Here is an 8,396-nt window from a genome sequence, read left to right on the forward strand (position 1 = left end):
GTTCTCTCCCTGGAAGGTGAACTGGCCCACACGTAGGATATCTTTTTAAGAACTCGAACTCTGGGGCTGGAGAGATAGCACGGCGGGTAGAGCATTTGCCTTGCACGCGGCTGACCCGGGTTCGATTTGCAGCATCCCGTATATTCGAGCACCGCCAGGGGTAATTCCTGAGTGCAAAGCCAGGAGTAACCCCGGTGCATCGCCGGGTGTGACCCAAAAAGAAAAAAAAACTGCAAACTCTGAACAAAACTACTGTGTGTTTTGGAAGGAGACCTTTGAGACCTTTGAAGACTTTTAAGGCATGCTCACAATTGCAGAGCATTCGTCTCTGTATCACTGTATCACTGTCATCCAGTTGTTCATTGATTTACTTGAGCAGGCACCAGTAACGTCTACATTTGTCCCAGCCCTGAGATGGGCTTTCCTTTCTGGTCTTTCCTTACTGGTCTTTCCCAACAACAGTCAGAGGAATGAGACTGTTACTGTTACTGTTTTTGGCATATTGAATACGCCATGGGGAACTTGCCAGGCTCTCTGAGAGGGGTGTGTGTGTGTGTGTGTGTGTGTGTGTGTGTGTGTGTGTGTGTGTGCATATACCAATATATGGCAGCTCTTCCTTAAATGTAACCTGCCTTCATCCTAAAACCATACTATAATGATAGCAGGGCGTCCATAGGAGCTCTTAAGCTTCTGCGAAGATGCTCTTCGCGTATGATAGGACGAATGCAAAGAAGCTATAGTATAACACCTGAAGGTTCCAGGTCTAACAGTTCTTTGGTCAGATTATGAAAATACAAATCTTATACCTTGCTGGTGGGAGTGAAATTTGGTCGTGATGATCAGACTACAAATGCATATTGCTTTAACTCAGCAAGTTCATGTCTAGAAATCCCCCCATCCATTTGTTTGCACTCGAGTGAAGTGACATGTGCAAAGTTATTCACCGAAGCATTGTTTGAATAAAGACTGGAATCACTGCAGATAACCATCAATAAGCAAATGACTCAATTGTGTATGTCTTCAAATAGAGCATTATGTGGTCTTAAAAATGAGCAAAAACAATAAATCAAAAGGCTCAGTCAGTACCAGCTGGTACAGTAAATCATCAGACAATGACTCCGGTAACACCATCGTGAGATATCACAAATTGACAGATTGACTTTTATCTATTTTCAGATAATTCCATTTTGTTGTAATAAGCAATATAATATAGATTTGTTTGTGCCTGCTAAGGGGACAGTCTTGTGGGAGAGGAAGTAGGGAACTGGGGACACTGATGGAGGGAAGGTCACACTGGTAGTGGGATTTATGTTGGAGCATTGAATGCTTGAAACAACTATTGTAAACAACTTTGTAAATCATGGTGTTTAAGTAAAACATACAAGCTTGGGGGGGGTGTTATTTTTGTTTTGTGGCCACACTGGCCATGGTCAGGCCTTAATCCTGGCTCTGCACTCAGCATTCACTCCTGGTGGGCTCAGGGGACCAGATGGGATGCTGGGGATGAAACCCATCCGCAAATGCCTTACCTATTGCTCCAGCCCCTATGTGCTTTCTTATTGCAGCGAGAAAAGAATTATGCCATTCTTCTCTTTGGAAGCTCTGCAAACAAGAGGTTGGAATGAAATATTTGAAAGGGTGAAACAAAAAATTGCCAGCCTAGAAGTCTAGATCCAGTAAGAGAAGCCTTTGAAATAAAGGAGAATTATTATTTTTCTAACAAACACAATTAAAATAAATTTATCATCTGAACACCTACCCTGCCCTAAAAGCAATGTTAAAAGAAGTGTTTTGAGAATTGGTAAAACAGTATAGGCCAGAAATTTTGAAATAAGGGCCAGAGGTGGTGTAAAACCTCAATTATCTAGAAATCAATTTAACAAAGGAAGAGATCTGTTTAAGTGAAAATTATAAAACACTTCCCAAAGAAATAAAAGAAGACACAAGGAAATGGAAACATATTCCTTGCTCGTGGATAGAAAGAATCAACATCATTAAAGTGACCATCTTACTCGGAGTAACTTACAGACAAAACACAATCCCCATCATAATTCCCATGGCATTTTTAAAAAGCAAGTAGGACAAATGCTTAAAAATCTGTAAGGAATCATAAAGTTCCCGGAGGGGGAGGGGGGAACAAAACAATCCCAAGAAAAAAAGTAGGGAGATAGTTAGATTCTCAGATTTTAATTTTTTACTACAAAGTTATTGTAATAAAAATAGCTGGAAAAAGTACAGACTTCTGGGTCAGAGGAATAGAACTGAGAGCCGAGGGGTAAACCCTCAGGTGTATGGGCAGTTAATTATGACAAAGAGGAGCAAGGAGAGTCTCTTTGATAAATGGTGCTGAGAAATAGTAGGGACTGGAGCGATAGCGCACCGGGTAGGGCATTTGCCTTGCACATGGCCAACCTGGATTCGATTCCTCCATCCCTCTCAGAGAGCCCGACGAGCTACCGAGAGTATCCTGCCTGCATGGCAGAGCCTGGCAAGTTCCCCGTGGTGTATTCGATAGGCCGAAAACAGTAACAACAAGTCTCACAATGGAGATGTTACTGGTGCCCGCTCGAGCAAATAGATGAACAACGGGAAGACAGTGCTACAGGGAAATAGTAGAGTCACATGCAAAACAATTTTATAAATTTGACTCTATCTCACACTATATACGAAGGGTAATTCAAAAGGAATGAAAAACCTTGATATCATACCAATCTCTATAAAAACATAGTCCAGACTCTCCAAGATCTTGACCTCCAAGGATTCATTAATATGACACTAGTGGCAAAGAGATTAAAAACAGAAGTAAACAAATGGCAGTCCAGCAAATGAAAAGGCTTATTCACTGCAAACAGAATGAGGCCTAAAATAAAAAGATTGGGAGAAAGTATTCACATATCACAGAGGAAACTGGAAACATTTCTAATCAGAATCAGTCCAACTTGAAAATCTTTTAGGACTGAGCAACTATATTTTCTCCGGCAGGATAGGCCAGGACAGTGGGGGGTTCTGTGTCTCAGTCTGTCCCCTGTGGAGCCAGAACCAGGGGTTTAGGCAGGGCACAGAGATGGAGGTCTCGGGGGGCTCCAGAAAAGGTCTCTGTCTGCATTTTCTTTCTCAGCAGCTTATGATCACTCTCAGTCCCTTCTCAACTCTCTTTTCAAGCTCAGCTGTGTTTGAATTTAAGCTTTCCAGGGGATGAATCTGATTCTTTTTCTGTGTTTATCTAAAACAGTCCCAAAAGGATGTCGTCAAGCATGTCATCTGCAAGTTAATCCAGTCAAGCACAAACAAAGAGGAACCATGTTCTTTGTGTTTAAAAGGAAGCACTTGATGGCCATTGAAAGATAACCCAGGTCTGGCTCTGTTGTTAATTAGTTAATTAATTAATTAATTACATGCTGATAGGTGAGCCAGTCGAGAACTCTGCCCTCACTTCCTCTCCTGGTTCTTGCTGCTCCGAGCAGTCCTCAGCTCCACCCTTTCTACTTACTAGATTTACAAATTACTAGAACCTGTGGAATCCGAAATAAGCACTCTGGGACAGCATCAGCCTAACCCTAATTCTCATGTCACACTTCCCATGTGTTCTCTTTGAGCTGATTTTGTTTGTGAGTGGAAAATTTTAGATATTCCCACCCTGTCCGCACTTGTGATAAATGTCCCTCTCCTAGCTAAGAAAAATGCTGATTTTTGAAAACTCCCTATGGCCACACTGGTAAGACACCATGATGTAAGCACACCCTCGCTTCACTCCATGATGTATGAGCATGGTCAGAATGAAGAGTTTGCAGTAATGACCTGTGGGACCACTGCCTGGGGCTGATGTTCTCAAAAACCTTTGTTATCTAGACTCAAAACCTCAGCCCACTGGTCGGAGTAACCTTCTGTCACATTGTCACATTGAATAAAGAGCTCCTTTTTCTCCCACCGTAGACTTTGTTTCAGTGTGATTAATCAGAATGTGATTAAGTGAACCCTGGTTACAACACTTTATGGAAACCTCAAAATAAAGATGCTGCCAGTCTCACCATAACTCCGGGCTTGCAAATGAGAAATCCTGACTTCTACAGTAAGAGGGTTGAGAGCGGACAGGTGGGCAGGAGGGGCACATTTGGAGTGCCAAGAGGGTGTTCTGCTGGCAGTGTGTGGTACACTGGTCTCGGCCATTTTTGGCACCTTTTGTCATATTGCACAAACTAAACATACACAGGCCCACTTTTCTTGCTGCCTCAACAGTTCTGCAAGGCTGGAACAGAGGAGAAAAAGCCCACAGTGCCACATCTCCTGAACCTCTGCAAAGACACAGACAGAATATTAAAGAAATAAAGCTCCCAAAAGAAACTTACACACAAAGAATCGCCCATAAGATTCACAGCAGATATATGGAGATTCTACAAGGAATAAGAGAATGGTGGGGTATAGTTTTTTTCTTTTTCAGTCAACCCAATGCAGTGAGCACCTTACCAAAAAATACTCTACCCAGCTAGATTATCATTCAAATTTGAAGAAACTGAGTTTCATGGATAATTTAGGGAATTCAAAACCTTGAAACAAGGTTTGGAAGAACCATTAAAGGAATTATTTACTTTATTTTGGTTTCTTGGACCACAGCCTTCTGTGTTCAGGCCTTCTCCCTGGCTCTGCATTCAGGGATGCATTCAGGGATCACTCCTGTTGGACTTGAGGTATCATAGGGGGTTCCAGGAATTGGACCGCAGTCTACCCACTGTCGGCCCTAAAGGAGTGTCTATTAAAAACAAGACAAACTTCTCTGCATTTTGTCATCGAGTATGGCATTCACTCATGGTGCTTATGGTTACCGTCAAGATTAAGAAATGTCTGTTCCTAGCTTGTTAAGGAATTTCTAGTGTTTCATTTATATTGGATGTTCTATGTCTATTCAGATGATTTTGTTGCACCTGTAGAGATTTTTATTGTAATCTTTACATATTAATGCAGATTCTTCACCATTATCTATAGTAAAATAGTGTAAAACATAAACAAGGTTCCCTTGATAGGATCCAACACATTCTCATGCTTCAAGAGGCCTACACAGAGGCCTTCAATTGTGGTTGTGAGCCCATGGAAATGGTGGAGGTTGGGTTTAGAGGCTGGAGATTCATTTCACCTGGTAGGGTGCGGCAGTGAGCAGCTGCTTCAGAGCTGTGGAGGTGGGCCTGCTAACATGGCCAATTTAACAGCTGTCTAACCCCAGTACTATTGGTGGTGGGAAATATACACTGGTGAAGAGATGGGTATTGGAACACTGTGTGGCTGAAACTCAAATGTGAACAACTTTGTAACTGTATATCCTGCGGTGATTTAATTAAAAATATTTTTAAAAAGAAATAGAAAAAAATCCCAATACCTCAACTGTGAGTTCACAAAATATTGTGGGTGCTGTGTGATATGCGTTTGGTGGCTAAGAGCTGCCTCCCATCCTCCCCAGGCCTCCACAGCAGTGAGACTGAGCACGGGGGACCACAGCCTGATGGTGAAAATGGCCCATTTAATGCAGAGCATACTATAGAGCATCTGAAGGGGTTCAGAGGTGTAGGACTGCGTGTCTGGGTGATTTACAGAGGGAAAACATTCCAATTCTCTGGGGAAGATAATCTCAAGGAGACGCTCTGTCTCCCAGGGATATCTATATTGCTTTTCTCTTTCCTTCTAGTCAAATATATTAAGTCAAACAATTAGTCAAACAATCGATTCTACTTCTTACCAATATGTGCAGTTGTTTGGATAAACACAGTAAGAGGTAAAGATCCCAAAACTTAGTTCTCTGGCTCTGAGAGCAAGGGAGGCTTTTACCATAAATTCCAGACTCAGTCCTCAGATCAGCGTGTCCTTCCCCATGGGGGGCCTGTCTCTTACGTCATAGCAGCTTGCATCAAGACCATGCATGTATGCTTTCTAGACTGTCCCATTTCAATGCCGGGGTAGCTTTATCACTTGCCCCGGGTCCATCCCAGTCCCATGGCGGGATCTCCCTTTTGGGGTGTTAGGAACTACAGCAACCAAAGCCTGACTCAAGTAATTAGGATGGATGGCCAGGAGTAGACATATTTTAGAGTAAATCAACTCGCAAATATTATGAGCACAGCATTAACAGTCTATCTGTGCTTGAGCAAAGAACATTGCTCAATAGCAAAATATGAAAAGGCAATAGGGGAAATAAAAAAGCAAGTAATTCACAACAAATACAAAATCCAGAATTACCAGAAAGTTTTGGCTTATAAATGACCAAGATTGACTTGGGGAACTATGACAAAGAGAAGTAAAACACAAAGAAAGTTTAAAGATAAACTCAGGAGATTAGGGATGCTCGCAAGAGCAACATAAACTTCTCTGGGAGGAGGAAAAGGGGAAATTCACTGATGAAGCCTAAAACACATAGGGTTAATACCCAACACTGAACAAGATGGTTTTAAAACTATATAAAAAGAAAAAGGAAAAGCCCTTGACTCTGAAGAATACCCATACGTGGCACCTGGGACAAGATGAAGGTTTTTAGAGAAGGTTATATTAAAGAAGGTGTGTCCTGAGAAGTGCCAGGACGGGGTATCAATGGGTGGGTCTCCCCTTATATAAGCCCAGGAGGCGTCAGGAGGAGGCAGTTCCACCAGCTGACTCGGCTTCGCGGAGGCCATGACTTCTCCCGGTGAGTTCCTGGGAGGAGGGTGGGTGGCTGATCTTTCAAAGGGGGGGGGGTGTGTGGGATTTGGAAGACACCTCTTTTCTATTTGCGTGGTGGTGAGTCCTGGAAATTGGGGAGGCCGAAACAGCAAACCAGGTCCCACCAAGAAGGGCGGTGGCGCTTTTGTGGAAGGTACCTGTGGAAGGGGCAGTGCTTCTTTGTTCATTCACGGCAAAGGCCTTCTGTGCATGGCGCCCTGACGAGGCATGCAGCAGAGCACACTCGACTTCTCTGGGCCTTGTATTGTGCTCATTCTCCTCCATAATGTGACTTGTTTGAACTGAATCAAAAGCCCGGTTGTGGTGGGCTCAGGGCCCGGGAGGAAACACTGAGGACCTGGAAGCCTCCCTGGTCTCCCAGGAAAACACTAAAGCTCAGGAGGAGCCTTAGTCGTGTGCCGGAAACCATCTTCAGATTGTGGGGTGGCCTGAGCAAGCAGCTGGTCTCCAAAAGGCACCTGGAGTCCTGGCCTATATGTGACGAGCAGGGGACCCTACCGGGTCAGTTTCTTCCTAATGCTGTGTGTTTGTCCAGTTCCAATAGGACACTCAAGGCCCAAGAGAATCAAGCTCAATGAAAACCAATACAAAGTCCTCACCGAGGCCTTCCAAAAGAGCCCTTACCTCAGCTGTAGTGCCCGGAAAGCATTGGCTGAACTAACTCAGTTATCTGAACCTCAGGTCCAGGTGGAGTATATTGGTGCCTCTGTGGAAGGGCGGGTGGGGCAGGTCATGAGATCAGCTGGGCCCGACTCTAATCAGAGCCTGTTGTTTTATCAAGGAGCTTAAAATCCACTAGGCATCCATTGTTTCAGGATTGCATTAGGAGGGCATTGCCCTATTCCTGGACTGGTAAGTAGATTAGACCAAGTCACATAGGTAATAGCTCCAGCAAGGTGTAGAATCTAGACTGGCTTATGTGAGTCAGATGTGTCCAATATTTCTTTATCACTTTTAGAAACTAAGACTGAGATGTTCCAAATATTCACTTGAATTCATTTGAAGAGAACTATAATAAACATATGATATGTTAGCTTAAATAACCAACCTTCCAAGAAAAGCAGCCATAATTTCAAGCCAGAAACCAATTTCATGAAAATAGTAGCCATCAATGATGAGAAACCCCTGAAACTGGATTCTGAGAGCTGCTTAGCTTGCCATCTGTTTACACAGCCTCTGGTGCATCACTTGATAGGTGTATACATATATTCATGGGGTGGGGGAAAGAGAGAGAAAAATCACTTTGTACTATGAACTCACTTTGACCTTAGAGAGATCACAAAAGGCTTTCAGGTTTCCAGGGTCCCAGATCTTTTGTTTTTCTGGGTCTCAGTATGAGGGGTCAGGGGCCTGGGTCTTGCTCCCTTCAGTAAATCTGCCATTACTAGAATGATACAGCCCAGGAACTGGAAAATTGGCTCTTCCCACGCCCCACCAAGATGACTGAAGTTCTTAGTGAAGTTTGAGGGTTTAAATGAGAGCCTGAAAGTTCTGGAAGAAGTTCCTGAGTGTGTCTGGTCAAAATCTCTGAGCCGAGTGAGAACACTCCCAGCCTAGGCCCTCAGGCTCCAATCTGAAGTGTTTAATTCTGAATCTCTTGGGGTGGGAATTCTAAAAGGTTTTGGTTGTGAAATGTGGTGGTCTAGGAGAGGGGGGGAGGCAGGTGGACTGGGTGCCAGGGATTAAACCTAATCCCC

Source organism: Sorex araneus, chromosome 2, assembly GCF_027595985.1.
Source record: "Sorex araneus isolate mSorAra2 chromosome 2, mSorAra2.pri, whole genome shotgun sequence".
Taxonomy (NCBI): Eukaryota; Metazoa; Chordata; class Mammalia; order Eulipotyphla; family Soricidae; genus Sorex; species Sorex araneus.